Here is a 19,001-nt window from a genome sequence, read left to right as displayed (position 1 = left end):
TGAAGTGATTTAACAAAGTAACTCCATTTTGAGACAGTGAAAACCACTATTGCCATACTTTCTTGGCCAGCTAACTAGTTTTAGAGTTAATGCCCCATCTACACACAGGAATATAATTTATTTTCTGAACATTTGCTTGCTATACGCGGCTGCATACACAATTGCAGGTTATTAGGAGAGGCCTTCAACTGTGGAATGATTGACACAACCAAGTAATTTTTTTTTTTAAGTTTTTCCTTTAGGTACAATTTATTCACACCCACAGACAGACACAGACACACACACACTCTGAGATGCAGAGCATCCTAAGTCCTTCCATAGAAAATCTCATCCACCTGATTTTCTATGTCCATCAGGAGAAATAACCTTTATCTTGCAATATCCTCAATATTGAAACATCATCCCCTCCAGAATCTTAAACTGAATAAACCAGCTTGCACAAATCCCTTGCACTTAAAAGAATGGCATTTAGGGTGCTTTCTTCCCTTAGGTCATTTATTTTGTAATAGGTTGAGATGAGGGGAAAGAGGGAAAGAGACATAAAAATATGCTCTCCCTTCCTGGAAGTGGTGCTGCAAGTTAGAATCCCCAGGGTATGATCCAGGCAAGCAGTGGCCTGCGGAGGTCAGAGAGGGGCCTTGTCCCTGTCCCCAGTGCCTGGGCAGGTTCACCATCCTGGCCACATCTCCCCAGGGTATACGCAACCATCAGATGTCAGTGATACAGCCTTTTCCTTAGCCTCGTCTTGGTGTGACACAGCTCTGCACTGCAGTCTAGTCACACCGGAGATACTGCACTACAGCTTTACACATCTAGGTGCATGGAGTGGAGAAAAACAAAACAGCACCAGCTCCACAACCTTGAGAATAACCTCGTGACATGACTGACAGCTGACACTGTATTCTCCATTTCATCCCTATTCTGTAAGCTCTCCTATTTCCTATTCATTTTATCAAAACTTCACTTCTCTTCTGTGTTACTGTTCTTCATGCTTTGTGTTCTTTACTTCCCCTCCTTTCTTCCATTTTGAACCATCTGTGCTTTGTTCATAACAGCATGTGGTTAAGCCTGATCCCTGGAAGCTATGTACCAGTATGAGTCTCACCAACAGTTTCCAAAAGGAAGATGCATGCCTGATTGCTCAGTGGAGAGATATTTGCAATGCTCATGAGGGCAAATTTTCTCATTTTGGCCACAAGCTCTGGCTTGGTTGCCATCATGGGCTATGCCCCTCCAAGAGAAAGTCTATTTGACTGATGAAGTGAGCAATTAATTTGCTCTTCAGTGTCAGTCTATACAGGGTATTTTCAACAACAGGGTTGGATTTAGCACTCAATCACAAAGACTGAGGGTATCAGAGATTTTTATGAGGTGCAGTCACTTTTCATGCATAAGCATGCCAGCAATATAGCAGAGGCATAATTACTTAAGAAATGTTTGTTACACAAGACACTTTTCTAGGTTATTAAAGTCATGTTCCCACTACAAAAGTCTCTTAAACAAATATGAAATAAAAACAATTAAATTTTTATATAACTAGAAGTCCCATGTAGTAAATTGTGTAATACAATTACTGAACTACTGCCTAATCTGTTAAATGAACCAAATTCCTAAATGAGTAAATCTGCTGGGTATTTATATATTCCAAAGCAAATAACCTTGTGATTATATCATTAAAGTTGAGAATACATTGCCCTTTAAATTGGTGTTAACAGAATGTTTGTTAAGTTGCACTACAAATTTCCAAAGCATCAAGAATCACATTACTATGCCAGTGTCAATTTTAAATGCGTCCTCATGTTCTCTTCTGCCTTACATCAACAGGAAACCCACAGCATGCACATCTGCAAGACAGATCAACAACAGTCATGTTGTTCCTGGCCTGCTATATTCTCCCAATCTAGTAATTGTGTGATATTACAATATCTAAGCTATAAAATACATCACTGGTATAAACAGCTATAATAAAATTCTGTTGATTTGAGGCAGTATGCCTAACCCTGAAACAAGCTACAAGCACTCAGAGAGGTAGCTACAGAATATAGCTTTCCTATCAGCTTTCCCTGGACAACCTGACACACTTTGTAAGTCAGGTAACCCACTTCCCTCAGTTTTAACTGCGGAAGAAGAACTAGGATTCATACAAGCACTATGCTGGTACCAGTATGAACATAGGCCATTTTGGGGGATACTAAAATCTCTGAATTTTTTAAATATTTCTAAATATTCTCCAAAATTAGTGATGCATTTTAGCATGAAATGTGATGAAGAGTCAGTTTTAAATGTTCAAGGTCCCCAACAGATATACACTCTCAAGCACCACTGCTGTGAGTTGAAAATCACTAAAAAACTACAAAAGTTTTTGAAGAGATATTCATCTAGTAAGGCCCTGCACAGTAGGAGTTACTTCTTGGCTAACAGAGCAGTTTGTGTGAAACTGGCAGAGCCTTAAAAGCAGAAATATTTGCAGTTTTTAAGTCGCATAGTTCATATTCCTAACTAGTTTGAATTTTGGTCTTGCACGTTGAATATATTGCCTTAATCAAGGCACATTCCTTCTCTTAAATGCTGCAGTAAATCTACCCATCCAAAGAAACTTTCAGCCATGTTCATTTCAATGATTTGGTCTTTTTTTGGACTCTTTCCTAGCAAATTTGTCCTCCCAAATCTATCTATCTATCTATCTATCTATCTATCTATCTATCTATCTATCAATCTGTATATTGAACAGTAGATAATAGATGATTTCTAGACATACAAGCAGAATTGGAACTGGTGGTCTTTCTTTGTTCAGTAGTCTTTCATACTTTAGCTAATAGGGCCAAACTTCAGGGCCTTTGGAACAAGCTTCAGTCAAGGCAGAAGGGAGGTGCAGGTTTGCTGCAGCTCGTTTCTTTCCCCTAAGATAAGTAACTGTCCATTTCTGTCCCTGTCAGCTACTGCAACCTGGCAACTTTTTCCTCTTTTCAGGCAGACAAGCCTCTGACTTCCTAGACTTGCATATTAGAAATTGTATTAGTGTTGCAGCCTGACAGTATGACAAGGATGACAAAATCATGACAATATGACAAGGATGACACTCAGTCTTCTTCCTCTTATAAATTAAAACAAATAAATAAATAAAGTTTTAACTGGCAGATGAAGCTGCCTGTAATTCTCCTGTATGTCTTCTACATTGTCTCAGAGTGGGACCTCAGTCTGAGGCTGAAGGTAACAGAAAACACAGACAGAAAAATTATATTTAAAAAGAAAACACCTTGGAAAATAAGAAGCAGTTACAAAATATCTCCAAAAGGTTCATTTCTTCTCTGCTGACAAAGATCATGGCAGAACTCTCTTTTTTTTGTCTTAAAAAATCATGTGATTTTGAGACTTTATCACTTTTTATAAGATTTTGCTAGGGATTTCATCACATAAACTTTTTAAATAATCTAACTTGTCATTGCTGTATGTTTCTACAGAAATCCACACAAAAAGCAACCTGCAATTGATCTCTGATTTTTGATCCAGAAGCTTAGCTTTGTGCACAACTTCCCATACATTACCCTTGTTTTGATGTAAGAAGATCTACCACTGGGAACTGTGGCACTGGAGACAGGTCTCCAGTCTAGCTGATCACAGGGGAACCTTGGGATGCACCACAAGGCTCCCCAGCAGGCAATCTGGATGCTGCTGTTCTGCACCATATCGGGTATGAATATTTATTCAAGGAGTAGTTAGTTGTTTCATTTTTTTCCCTTCAGTGAAGAGAAGCCAATATAATGAACTGAAAATTATATTTTTATTTGGCTGGGCCTCTGCCAGCTGCTACTTGTAAGTATTCAGATTTTATATTTGTTTTTCTTTGTCTATGGCAGATCAAAGCATCCTCTGGTAGATTGTGAAGTACATCTATTAAACTCAGTGGACCTATGCCAGCTTATATCTGGTGAGGATTATCCTAAACCACTGCAGTTCCCTTTATCAATTGTAAATTTTTGTGAAATTCAGAGCATTAAAGCACGATGTTTGAACACTATTTACTTATGAAACCATACTGGTTATAATCTTCAGAAGTATTTCAATGAAAAAGTATTCATTTTAGGCACAGTGACCCTGCTCTGAGGCAGTGTAATGGAATAGGTGGCTTTCTGGGTTCTCTTTCACTCCATGATTCTACGTGCACAACCAAGGCATTAAGATTTTACTGAGGAATTTCTGTTCCTGCTAATAATTTTGTTATCTTTTTACTACTTTGTGCTGAACAGGCTGTACTGACAGATGCGTTATAACATCAGGACTCTCTGCTCAATACTTCAGTTACAAATACCAAAAACCATGGAAAGAATATGGTTTAAAAATGCATTGGAACCGGACAGATTTTGTTTTTGTTGACTGTCTTCATCCCATGATATCAGAGGGATGTCTGAAGAAATCTGTCCAGCTGATTTCCAGAGAAAGTAAAAATTATAATTTAAATTCAGTATAGCACAGCAATATAACCACATAGAATTTTGTAATAGGATTCTGGAATTAAATTCTCCAGCATGGGTTATACCTGTGGTGACATAACAGAAACTGAGTGAGGGTGGGCATACATATTTTAGATATGTTGTTAACCTTACAAGTTCGATCCAAAGCCTGTAATAGTGAATTCCCCTTGTCCCAGTGATGTGTTCTTTCAAGACAGTTTGTTTTAGATGAGCGTAGCTGACCTTGTGGATAACTCACTAACAGAAGTCTGAACTGGCCTCAGCCACCCTTCAGCTCCTTCCAAGCTGTAGGAAAACCTGGCCATTTATCCTGCAAGTTCATTAGTCTAGTAATGTTATTTAATTAAAAGAGTTTTCAAATTATTTTCATGAAAGGACCTGGCTATGGGACATGAACAAATATGAGACATTCCACTTCTCTTTATCAAGATAATGGTTACAGTGTTCCAAGGAACTTCCAAGGAACAGCAATGCCATTGAAATGAGACACATTTCTAACACCTTCTAAAGCAAAAATCAACAAAAATTTTTGCAAAAATAAGGAGAAGCTGGCACTGATAGTGTTAGTACAGTCTAGGATACAAAGACATGGAAATGACTGGACAGTTATCTACAAAATCATGGCTTTTTGTTTGCATGCATAGTGTTGAAAGCAGCTATATTTTCACAAACTCTTTCTCTATTTTAAGAGTCTTTACCATGGAAAGCTTGTGGGCAGAAATACGTCCGGATTTCTAACATGTCAAGTGCAATGCTTGTGTGTTTTCTAGGAGTGAGACCAGGCTTACTTCAAATCTTTCCAATGTGTGAACAGAACAGCTTATTTCACCTTAAGGAAAATCCATTATAATAAAACAGAAAACCGAGACACAAGCTCTTCAGGAGTTTTTCTCTTCCAGGACTCTAGCGAGAAAATAAGTGGGCACCCATTAGGGACTACTTAGAAGTCCTCAAATATATTTTCAGAGTATTTGACAAAATGTTAAAGCATTTCTCAGTTCTTATAGTGTTTCATCTGTTTTTGGCTTGGTTGGGTTGGGTTTTTTTTGAGAAATCAATTAGCAATTTTATCAATAAGAATGCTGCTTCAGAAAATGAGTCTTTGCTTTCTCAATCAATGAAGCCTGCACATTGCATACTATGGGCAACACCTCTCTTGCAACACGTCTCTTTCATTTCTTACACAAAGGCCATACTAATAGCACACTAATTCACAGTTATGAATAGAATAACCTTCTACACTGTTATTTCCCACTGCATTCTCCTCTGTAGTTAAAATGAAGAGTTTAATGGTAGGTTGTCTGAATTATGCAACCCCACCCCTGCTGTTAATAGAGTTTAATGGAAATGTAGCTACTTCATTTTATGATCTGCAGTATAAAGTTCACAAAGTGACTGACTGTGTTAGCATTTTGTCACTCTGCCATCCCAAACAAGAGGTTCATTATTAGAAATTGTGGTTTAATAGAACTAATATTTTCTTTCCTAAAACTGTGATTGTATCTGTGGTATGAAGGAAAGTTCAAGTAAGGGAAGGCTGGCTGCAAATAACTTGTACAAATGCAATATTTTACAGGTTTAGGACAAGACCTAGCAGTTAAGTGCAGCACTTCTCTTAGCTGAATTAAAAACTCAGGATTACGCTTAGCCACCTGGGCTCCATATATAATGTGGGAAAAGAGTTAGATGTCCTAAAAAATCTATAGTGAAATGGTGACCTGAAACATCTACAGGCTGAACAGGAAATTCTTTAACTTTAACCTACAGGTAATAGAAGGAAAGGAAGAAAGAAAGTCAGACAGCTTGACCCTTTCATTTCTCCACAGTTTACACGCTGGAGTCAGGGCTGAAGGCCCACCTTTACACTTAAGAATACAGAGATAGGAATCTTCTCAAAAGGACAATGTAGCTCTCTTTTTTTTCTTCTTTTTTTTTTTTTCTTTAATTAATGAATCATGACACAACTTTCCATCAAACATACATGCTCGGGTGCTATTGCCATATTCAGTGGTAAGACAACTTCCCAAGGGACCTCCTACCTGGAGATTATTACTACAGCAACACATGAACACAGAGAAGCTTCAGCCATACTGTATTTTGATCAGAAGACAGACACTGATGCTACTTAAGTGTTTCACTGAACCTCTACTTAACTATCGGCTCCTGAATGAAAGAAAAATAGTGTAACAGCAGTTTTCATCCACAGGCATTTTTTTCTCCCCCTCACTTGCTTCCATAAGAACCAAAAGATCTCCTTAAGCGCACATAATTCTTCTACTGATCAACTTGCATGTTTTGCTAACTTTGCACTCAGGGCTATTGGTCTTTCTGTCTACTCTACTGTTTTCCTGGGGGGTCTGGGCAAATATCACTGTACCTCCTACATCCAGAGCAGTCCAGAACCATGGCAGACCCATCCCTCAGCACACTTTCCAATACCTCAGTAGAAGCACTATACAATCTACAAAAGAGGACTGACTTGGCTGGCTGTGGAGGAAGCATCTAGGTTCCTCCTAAAACAGTTCATGACATAGAAGAGATTTAATAAGACTGTGACAAGTATTTCTCACTGACCTTTGAAAAAAAGACAAAGCTACAAGAATTGTTGTTAGTTGTTCTGATGGCTCAGACAATTATAGCCTGTCATCAGCAGTCTACCTACACTTGCACAACTGTGGCTCCTGCTTGAACTTAACATCCATAATAAGCAGCTGCCATGACAGAAGTCTTTAAATCTCTGCTGCATTAGGTTGAATGAAGACGTGTTTTTGTTCAAATGCAAGCAAATACCATTTTGACACAGAGGCTGAGGAATTTAGTACAAGCATTTATACAAACATCTGCTCTGAATGCATAGAATATTTACATATGAAAGCACTGCTGAAATGTTCCCATATTTCCATTGTTCATTCACTTCTAGGAATTTGCACCAAATGTCAAAGGAAATTCAAGTAATTAAAGTAATGTGGTACTTCAAATAGCAATTATGTTTGGATAGATGTTGCAACTCTTCATTGCCATGCAAATATTCTCATGCAATACAGCAGATCTTTCACCAGCCAATGACTGAATTGGATATAATTTCTTGATTTAAAAACTATAAGGAAGGTAAGTTGATAGCAAATCTTAAAAAAAAGAAACATTACTGTTTCCAAGAGGACTAGAAGAAACAGAGGGGAAAATTTTGAAATCTACAAGACAAGGTTAGGTGTCTCACAAGGGATAGGTATCTTGATTTCATGCCATTAAAAAAAAAACCCAGACCCAAAACCTCAGTTTGATTGTGGCTGAAAAACTATCCTGTACCTTTGACCATGACAGGTATTAAAAGCGGTAACTGCATTTTTGTTAATATTTAGTCCAGCATATCCCCATGGAAACAGGCAATTTATAATCAGGTTTAAGTTTACGTTAGAGTTAAAATGGATTGCAGAATGGAGTTAAACCTTTTTGTTTACATTTACAGGACTCCAGATACATAATATGAATGGCTACATCTGCCACAATGTTAGAAATTAAAATGGATGAAAAACAACTTAGCTGGCTCTAGCAATCCTATGTTCAATTATTTCAGAAGAATCATATATCAAGGCAAAAATTTACTCTTATATGTTGTTATCTGCTCTGTTGCAAGATAAAGAGAATGGATTCCATTTCTGGAGACCTGGGTTCACTGGCCACAGAAATCAGGACATAATGCATGAGGGAATCTCAAGTAGGCTCACATAAATTGCTCAGCTTTCTGCATGTGAGCCAGGAAAAAATAGGTATTGGTGGAATGCTGTTGGAGTCACATCCCTGACATATTCCAGATTCACTCAGTGGCTTGCTGTAATTCTCTATAGGTGATGATTGTTCACTTGAGGGACAACGACCTCTGCAAAGATATATCTAATCATTAACCTAAAGGCCATCTGCCAGATCTCAGCACTTTCTCCTGCTGTTTTTTTAATCTGGTTGGATGTGCTTCCAGGAGGAATCTTCCGGCAAGCAAATATCAATCAGATGTAAAGGAAGTGAACCAGAAAATGAGTAAATATATTACAAGAACGGGAAAGATGTGTTCCTGTTTTAAGGATTAAATGCATTTCTAAGGCTCTGTTTAGAGAGGATGGAGTAAATCGGTCTGAAAAAAATGGTTAGATATCTTTCTTTACAGACCACAAGCAATGGATGAGTTCCTTCGTTAGATGTCAGAGTGAAAGTGGATGTCAGAACAGGTTGCCCTCTTTTCAAGAAAGAGCAATTTGCACATCATCCTCAGACATTTCGTGTTGGTGAGATTCTGCCTCCTTCATCCTGGAAAAGGGGGATAGTTTGAGACCTCCGCTGTCTGACATGATTCCTAGTGACTCTTTTGCTCTCTAAGGGACAAATAAGTTCTAGGTTAATGAGGAATAAAGAAAATAAGTTAACCAAGTCTTAAAATAATCGAATCATAGAATCATGGAATCATAGAATCACAGAATGGTTTGGGATAGAAGGGACCCTCAAAGATCATCTAGTCTGAGCTCCCTTGCCATGGGCAGGGACATCTTTCACTAAATCAGGCTGCTCAAAGACCCATCCAACTTGGTCTTGAACACTTCCAGTGATGGGTGTGGTGGGTTAACCCTGGCTGAACGCCAGGTGCCCACCAAAGCTGTTCTATCATTTCCCCGCCTCAGCTGGACAGGGGAGAGAAAATATAACAAAGGGCTTGTGGGTCAAGATAAGGACAGGGAGAGATCACTCAACCAATTACCATCACAGGCAAAACAGACTCAACTTGGGGAAAATTGTCTTAATTTATTGCCAATCAATCAGAGTAGGGTAATGAGAAATAAACCCAAATCTCAAAATGCCTTCCCTCCACCACTCCCTTCTTCCCAGGCACAGCTTCGCTCCGGGATTCTCTACCTTACCCCCCTCAGCAGCACAGGGGGATGAGGAATGGGGGTTATGGTCAGTTCATCACACATTGTCTCTGCCGCTTCATTCTTTTCAGGGACAGGACTCATCACATTCTTCCCCTGCTCCAGCATGGGGTCCCTCCCACAGGAGACTCCCTCCATGAACTTCTCCAACGTGGGTCCTTCCCATGGGCTGCAGTTCTTCATGAACTGCTCCAGCGTGGGTCCCTTCCATGGCGTGCAGTCCTTCAGGAGCACAGTGCTCCAGCGTGGGTCACCTGGGGGATCACAAGTCCTGCCAGAAAACGTGCTCCATGGGCTCCTCTCTCCACAGGGCCACAGGTCCTGCCAGGAGCCTGCTCCAGCGTGGGCTTCCCACAAGGTCACAGCCTCCTTTGAGCATCCACCTGCTCCGGCGTGGGGTCCTCCACAGGCCACAGTGGATATCTGCTCCACCATGGACCTCCATGGGCTGCAGGGGGACAGCCTGCCTCACCATGGTCTTCCACACGGGCTGCAGGGGAATCTCCGCTCTGGCACCTGAAGCACCTCTTCCTCCTCCTTCTTCACTCACCTGGGTATCTGCAGGATTGGTTCTCCTACATCATTGGTTCTGAATCCTCTCTCCGGCTGCTGTTTCTGTGTGCCCTGCAACTTTTTTCCCTTCTTAAATATGTTATCCCAGAGGTGCTACCACCGGCGCTGTTGGGCTCAGCCTTGGCCAGTGGCAGGTCCGTCCCAGAGACGGCTGGTATTGGCTCTGTTGGACATAGGGGAAGCTTCTAGCAGCTTCTCACAGCATCCACAACTTCTGTGGGCAACCTGTTGCAGTTTCTCACCACCCCTGTCGTAAAAAATTTCTTCCTTATATCTGATCTAAATTGATTCTCTTTCAGTTTAAAACAGTTGCCCTTTGTCCTGTCACTACAGACCTTGGAAAAAAGGCCTTTGTCTTTCTTATAAGCCCCCTTTAAGTACTGAAAGGCCACAATAAGGTCTTCCCAGAGCCTTCTCTTCTCCAGGCTGAACAACCCCAAGTCCCTCAGCCTTTCTTCGTAGGAGAGGTGTTCGGTGTTTCAGCCCTCTGATCATTTTTGTGGCCCTCGTCTGGATCTGCTCCAATAGGTCCATGTCTTTCTTTTACTGAGGACTCCAGAGCTGGATGCAGTACTCTAAGCCGGGTCTCACCAGAGCAGAGTAGAGGGGCAGAATTACTTCCCCTGACCTACTGGCCATGCTTCTTTTTATGCAGCCCAGGGTACGATTGGCTTTCTGGGCTGCAAGCACATAGTATCAGCCCGTATCTGTATTTTCATCCACCAGTATCCCCAAGTTCTTCTCCACAGGGCTGCTCTCAATCCCTTCATCCCCCAGCCTGTATTGATATTGGGGATTGCCCTGACCCAGGTGCAGGACCTTGCACTTGGCATTGTTGAACTTCACAGGGTTCATGTGGGCCCACTCCTCAAGCCTGTCAAGGTCCCTCTGAATGGCATCCCATCCCTCGGGCATGTCAACTGCACTACTCAGTTTAGTGTTAGCTGCAAACTTGCCAAGGGTGCATTCAATCCCACTGTCTATCTTGTTGATGAAGTTCGTAAACAGTATTGGTCCCAGTATGGACCCCTGGGGGACACCACTCACTACTGGTTTCCACTTGGACATCAAGCCATTGACTGTAACTCTGTGGATGCGGCCATCCAGCCAATTCATTATCCATCTAACAGTCCATCCATCAAATTTCTCCAGTTTAGAGGTAAGAATGTTGGGGAGGAACATATCAAAGGCCTTAGAGAAGTCTAGGTAGACATATCAGTAGCTCTTCCCTTGTCCACTGATGCAGTCACTCTATCGTAGAAGGCCACTGGATTAGTCTGGCATGATTTGCCCTTGGTGAAGCCATGTTGACTGTCTCTAATCACCTCCCTGTCTTCCATATGCTTCAACATAACTTTCAGGAGGATCTGTTCCATGATCTTACTGGGCACTGAGGTAAGTTTGACTGGTTGATAGTTTCTAGGGTCCTCCTTTTTACCCTTTTTAAAAATGGGTGTGTGCTTTGGGTTTGTGTGGCAGGGGTTTGGCAGTGGGGAGGGGCCGCAGGGGTGGCTCCTGTGACAAGCTGCTAGAAACTTCCCCGGCTCCAAGTCAGACCGGCCTCTGGCCAAGACTGACCGAATCAGTGGTGGTGGTAGCACCTCTGGAAGAACAGATTTAAGAACGGGAAACCTGCAGCAGGGGAGGGTTTTGGAATGTGAGAGAACCCCCTCTGCAGACAGCAAGGTCAGTGAAGAAGGAGGGGGAGGAGGTGTGCTGGAGGAGGGGATGTCCCTGCAGCCCTTGGTGAGATGGCAGGCTGTCCCCCTGCAGCCCATGGGCGACCCCATACTGGAGCAGGTGGATGACTCCACGGGAAAGCCCATGCTGGAGCAGTCTGTGCCTGTAAGTCTGCAGCCTGCAGAAAGGACCCATGCTGGAGCAGTTTGTGAAGGACCGCACCCCGTGGGAAGGACTCACATTGGCAAAGTTCATGGAGGACTGTCTCCTGTAGGAGGGACCCCACACTGGAGCAGGGGACAAGTGAAGAGTCCTCCCCCTGATGAGGACGGAGCAGCAGAGACAGTGTGTGATGAACTGACCACAATCCCCATTCCCCATCTTCCTGTGCCGCTGTGGGGAGGAGGTAGAGAAAATCGGGAGTGAAGTTGAGCCAGGAAGGAGGCAGGAGTAGGGGAAGGTGTTTTAAGATTTGGTTTTATTTCTTATTATCCTGTTTGATTTGATTGGTAACAAATTAAATAGATTTGAGTTTTTTTTTCCCAAGTTGAGTCTCGCTTTTGCCTGTGACCATAACTGGTGAGTGATCCCTCCCTGTCCTTGTCTTGACCCACGAGCCTTTCATTATATTTTCTTATTCCCATCCCAACAGGAGGGGGAGGAGTGAGCGAGCAATGGTGTTTTGTTGCTGGCTGGGCTTAAGCCACGATAGTGTGATACTCCCTTTTGTCCAGTCACTGGGGTCTTCACCTGGCTGCCATGACTTTTCAAATATGATGGACAGTGGCTTAGAAACTATGTCTGCCAATTTCCTCAGGACCCTGGGATGCATCTCATTGAGTCCCATAGACTTGCATATGTACAGGTTCCTCAGGTAGTCTCGAACCTGATCTTCTCTTAAGATGGGAGGGACTTTGTCCACCCAGTCCCTGCCTTAAGGTTCAGGGACTTGAGAGATGTAGGAAGAATTAAGCACCCTGGCCTTCTTCCTGTCAGTTGTCACTTGTTCTCCTGTGTTATTTTGGGAGGGTGTGTGGTATATTTTCTTTAATCTTCCTTTCTGACCAACGTACCTGTAGAATCCCTTCTTACTGTCCTTCACATTCCTTGCCAAATAGCTTCCATGATGGCACCCCTCCACACCCCTGCAGTGTGCCTATATTCTTCCCAGGATACGTGTCCCTGGTTCCATTGCCCATGCATTTCTTTCTTACACTTTACTTTGACCAGGAAGTCCTCACTCAGCCATGCTGGTCTCCTGCCTTCCTTGCCTGATTTCTCACACATGGGAATTAGAAGGTCTTGTGCTCTAAGAAAAACATCAGCTGCCAGCTCTGTTCTGCTCCTGTATCCCTGAAGGCAATTTCCCAGGGGGTCTCATCCACTAATTCCTTGAACAACTGAAAGTTTCCTCATCTAAAATTTAGGGTCTTATTGACTGATAGCTCAGTAAAGGTACAATACTATGGTGAGTTTGGCAGATTATTTAATTAGTTCTATATCCACAATTGGATATCTTTATTTTTAGTCTTAGAGAAATTAAGAGTTTACTAGATTCTGTGGAACAGGGTAGAAATGGGGAAAAAATGCTTTATCTTCTTTACACTGCTGTTGCAAAGCTCAGTTAGTTAGTATTTAAATACTCAATAATAAACCTAAAGTACTAAGTAAATATTAAATAGAACCATTTCATTTCTTTCACTGTCTCTCTTGCCAGTGTCGTAACTTCATTCTTCTTCATTAATTTTGAACAGATGAGTAATTTTACTGAATGAAGCAAAGCAAGAGCTGGCATCCATCCCGCATCCCTCCACTGTTGTGGCACACACACTCTTGGTCACGTTATATATTTGTGGCTGAATAATCTCCCCCAATGTTAATTCTAAGGCTACATCCTTGTCCAGAATATTAAGTTTTATGATGTTGCATTGGCTGTGTGTAATAATTAGCTTGTAAGGAACTGACCGTGAGTTAGTCCATGACAAATCCAGCTACCCGGATTTTCAAAAGGTGTGGATGCATGACTCAGCCCGTTAAAAAGTGCTTTAAGCCTGGCACAACACTGGCAAATTTACCCCTAGATAAATCATGGCTAAATGTTGCCACTTTTTCAATTGCATATTTTTCAGTGTTTGTTTCGCACACTTTGAAACATAAATCTGCTTATTTATACACAGCTGCCACAGCATGATTTGCTCTGGCTTCAAGAATTGCCTCTCTGTTCATGTGTTCCTGGATGCAGTTACCTTTAAGAACCAATGTTAGCATAGAGTAAATGGCCTTTAAAAGTTAGTTAAACAGTTGTTGTTTGTTCAGTAGATTTTGCTGGCAGATTTTGTCTCGTTCTAGGCAAACAATCATTTATATGTATAGTCAATTAGGGATGTATATGCAAGGGACAATCTGGCATCACCCCTCCCTTTATCTTCTTTTATCTCCTCTGTCTATAGCTATTCTTTCAAGGTTTTGTAACAAAAAAAACCCAAACCCACCTGATCTCCCTTCTTTTCAGTGTGCCTGTGGTTACTTTTCTGAAATCTGGGATAATTTTGTAGTTTTATCTTGAAATTGAGTAATGGAAATACTACTTAAACACTTATAATATAGCAGCAGCACAACCCTCCAACAAGCAGAAAGGACTACTGCTAGACTTTCTCAAAACATTTTAAAGTTTACTGTTACTTCTCTTTCTGTAAACAAGTATTCTTGCACTAGGAAAAATTAACCTTTTAGAGTGGAGTATCTCACTAGAGACCATATCTGCAGCTTAGTCATCAGGTCTCTCAGTAAATACAGCAGAATTTAGTGGTGAGCTGGGATCTACCATCAGTCACTGCTTAATGCAATGAAGTACAAACAATGAATGTCAAACCACTGTTCTCCTACACCAAATTCTTAGGAGACAATTTAAAGATGGAGTTGAAGGTCTAGTTCAAATCTAATTAACATTTTTTTTCAAGTCTTCTTTCGTTATTACCATAGGTATGTGACATTTTTTTCTCAAAACAAAGAAAAAAATGTTAAGTACATGAAAAAAACCCAACCCTTCAGTGAGACCTGTGTAGAGATCCTAGAGGCAAAGAGGCAAGAGTAAAGTTATTTAAAGACACACGAAAAGCCTCAGGAGAAATGTAGATAATTTTCCAAGGACCGTTATTTGAGTTGGCACATTCAGACTAATGACAACTAACTGAATTACCTGCACCAGGGCACCAGTAATCACTTGCACAAATATTCAGCCATGTCGAATTTCTCTTATGCTTTAAGATCCAAAGGCTAGTGTATGTGTAGGGTAGCAACACTCACATAGATGAGATAGCTACAACAATAAATATTTTCTGTTCTGAAACCATGTCTTATTAGAAACCATACTCAATGGTATGTAAAATATGGTACCACCCTAGTTAATACAGGGTTATGAATAATTCATCTTCAAAACGTTGATATGATTTATTGTTTCATTCTTTAAGTATTGGCCTAGCAGAGCTAGAGATGAACATCTTTCGTTCATGGGAAAGGCATTATATAAGCAGCAGTGCCCCCAAAAGCTTACCTCATCTGCAGTCTGCAGAGACCACTTATTGCACACAGGAGTTACAGTTTTGCTAAGTGTGCTAGCTGAAGTGACTGGATTTGTGGCATATTTCCATCTGCCTGGATAAAATTAAGCCTTCAATGTAAAGGTATTTCTTTGTAGTATTTTTGCATTAGATGGAGGTATAAAAAGTGCATTAACTATAGCTGTGTTACGTATCTATATAATACATATCCAGCTCACTGGGACTCACTTTTAAATTGGAATTTATCTTGGCGAGTGTTTGAAAAAAAATCTTGGAAATAACAATGAGTAAGATTGCAGCCTGAAGGAGATCATGGGCTGATTTCTATCCTCAAAAGAGCTCTTCAAAGACTTTCATCCTTTATGCTGCCAGCATGCTACTCCATTTGCAAAGTAAAATCTCCACACAGATCTCCAGTGTCTGATGCAGTCTGTGCTTTTATACATGCTAAAGAATAAAGGGAAGGGTGGCATTTTGTTTTGCCTAAAAAAGAGGAAAAAAGGAAGTAAGTATCTCTGGCAAAAATAGAGTAAATGGTGCTCAAAGCAAAGAGGTCAAAGCCTGGAATCAATCAATCTATCTAAAATACTTCATCAAGATATATACTACAGACCTTTATGATTTAATATTTATTATAGCTGTTTGCCAGTAACAATATTATTGTTATTGAAGTATAAGCAAGAGGACTGCATGACTGAAAAGCTTTTTGGACACATTCAAACAATACTTCCTCATGTATCTATAAATGGCAGGTGGTGATTGCCTGCATTGCTCAGACATAGATAATAAAAAACTTCAAGATATGTTTGCCACAATGCAAGAGCTCAGGACATTAAATAAAGTCCAAATAAATATTTTGATATAACTCTTATGTCAAAGGTCTAAATGTAGTTGCTTTAGCACATACCTAATTTCCAAATGGTTAAAGTCCTTGCTGAATTAGGACCTAATGCAGAAGTCTGTAGATTTAAAGAAATGATTTGCAAGCTAAAGAAAACCCCACACTGTTTTATTTCCCACAAAAAAACCATTCTATTAAGTAATCTTTTATGAAAAAAAGAACATTCGGAATACTTCGGTTTTAATTAGGAAGTCATTAAAGTAAAAGTAGATAACTAATCACACAAGATGAGAAATATTTTTCAACTCAGTGAAGCCAGTCTTACAGGAAGCTTAGTACCTTACAGAATCTAGTGTGTGGTTATTTTTCTGCACTTTACACTAGAAGGTTACAGCATAAGTCACAAAACAAAGTTTAAAAGTTATTTTAGTTTTCTGTGCTAGGAAATCTCATACTCTAGGAAAAGGACACTGTAAGTCTAGTCTTGGATTTCAGAAGAGGAGGAGGCAAAATTAAACACATTTTAATGTATTCATTTTTATTGCCTTTATGAAGCAATACAAAATCACTTGGCAGAGAGGTCACCACGTGGGAAATACAAATGAAATTAAAGTTAAAAAGCATTCAAACAACAGTCAAAGTAATGAAAGCAATGTGATCAAATGGGTGTGAAAACAGTAGATCTATTTACAGAGCCATTAAACATGAAGTTTAAGGTAGATTGCCTTATGTTTACCCTAATGAAAAATAAAAGAGTTGGCAGATTCTACTCAAATTAATGACTTCAATACGAAGGTATTCATAAAATTTTAATTTAATATCCTTTCTCTAATTTTAAAGAAAAAACTTTTAAAAATCAGAAACAAAACATTAAAGAATATCCTCTTAGTGGGCCGCAGGTTCGTTCTACTTCCCACTAATTTTTCAGAGGTGATAATAAAATTCTTCAATGCTTTTCTCTTTCTTTTTTTCAAATACTTTTGATACCTTTTTATTAATACCTGTAAGCCAGATGTTCTGCACTTACAGAAAGGACTGGCTTTGTAGGGCCCTAATATTCTTATAAAATAGGACCTTCTAATGCAGGGAACATTCACATGCTAATAAGGACTATTTTCAGCTCCTTCTCCAAATTCTTGTCCATTGGACAATTCTTGTCCAATCTCCTTTACAGAGATTGCTTTGAGAATATAAATTAATCTACACCAATTAAAGAATTTGCATAAGAGCAGCTAGCATGGGAAACATTGCTAGAAGAGGATATAGTCCCCTGTGAGTGAGAGACTCTGAAGCTGCACCTTTCTGTATGCCACACCATCCCAGCCAGAACGAAAGGTGGAGGCAGGCCTTTGGGCTGCTCCTGGCTAGGCAACACATGCGTATATAGGCTTGCCATTTCACAGAAACACCACTGAATCACTTTGATCAGGGTAGAGTCTGAAAACCTTAGACCAGGCCTTTGCAATTACAGTGTTCAGTTTCATGAGCTAGATCAATAATGTAAGGGAAGTCTGGCACAAACTTACATGAGCGCTTGGTACAACGAAGAGCTCTATAAAGAAATGCTGGCGTGACTCTGCAAATCATCTGGAGCCAGCAAGTCATCATTTCTGTTCGAAGAGCTTAATATTTCCTGTCATCAAAGAACGAAAACATCTTTGGGACACATTAATCACTGATTGCTTGCTATGTCCTATACCCCCACAAAGGCGAGTTTTCACCTTCTGAAGAAAAAGGACCAAGCATTTAAACCAAGCAAAAAATCCATTGATGTGCTTTAATTTGGGAAATGTGAATAAGCTTTCAAAGAATTAATTCATGAAGTCTGTGTATTTTGTACAAATAAGGAAAATCCTTCGTCACAGTAATACATGTAGCCTTTGTGGAACTACTGAAACATCCATCCCAGGCCCAATTACCCAAATTTGTTTTCATAAAGAAGTCGGTAGAAATGCTTACAAAACAAGGTATTACTTTAACCTGAGGGTGGCAGAATCACGTCTTACCATATATATTTTTATATTTTAAAGCAGCATTAAGACAGTGCCACTTAACAAATGAATGCTTCATTACAATGCCCCTGAAATATAGTACAGATTTGGGTCCTAATTCTTCCAGTTGACCGATGCAGATGGATCTCTCAGAGGTCTCCTGCATAAACCTGTTCAGCCAGAGATGCTGAGCAATGTTCACATGCAGTGGGTATGTGCTGTTAAGATACAGCTCAGTACAAGACATGCCCAAGCTTCAGCTTGCTATTCTATGTTATGAATTCCACTGAAATCATCATCTTACTCAAGTACACTGGAGTACAACGAGCCTCCAACAACAATTGGCATCTCTGGCTTGCATTCTTTGTTACCCGTAACTGACTGTGCTATTCTCGGCACCCACTCCTCGGAGGTTCCCTTTCTCTGGCTCCCCATCACCTTGAGTCAGTAACTCCCGGGCGATAGCCACCGAAACTGCCCTCGGCCCGAGACGGGGCAAACCGCCTCGTCCGAGCAAAAGCCTGCGCGCGTCCTCCTTTGAGCCGCAGGCGCCCGCCGGGCTCTGTTGCTGTTCACCAAGGCAAAGACTGGACAAAGCCCCGCGTCCCGGGGCCTCGCGGATCGGCTTTAGTTAAGCCCCCCCCGCCCCCGCCTGAGAGAGAGGGTTTTGCAGAGTGCTGCCCTCGCTTCGCTTGCCGCAGCTTGCGACCCCGCGACCGCAGCCTCTTCGCGCCCGGCACGAAAGGACTTGGCTCCCCGGGACTGACAGCACATGGACCCACCGGCTCCTGCTCGCAAGGGGCGGCGAGAGCGACCGCAGCCGGCCCTCAACGCAGCGGGGCGTCCCGGCCCACGGCGGGGGGATCCCCGCTCACCCCACCGACCCACCCGCGGGGCAAGCGCTGGCTTCCCGGGCGGAGCCGCGGCTCTCCCCGCGGCGTCCGAGGCAGGACCGGCGGGCAGGCGGG

This window comes from Haliaeetus leucocephalus, unplaced genomic scaffold, assembly GCF_000737465.1.
Source record: "Haliaeetus leucocephalus isolate CR32 unplaced genomic scaffold, Haliaeetus_leucocephalus-4.0 Scaffold185, whole genome shotgun sequence".
NCBI classification, from domain to species: domain Eukaryota; kingdom Metazoa; phylum Chordata; class Aves; order Accipitriformes; family Accipitridae; genus Haliaeetus; species Haliaeetus leucocephalus.
Note: the sequence above shows the minus strand (reverse complement) of the source record.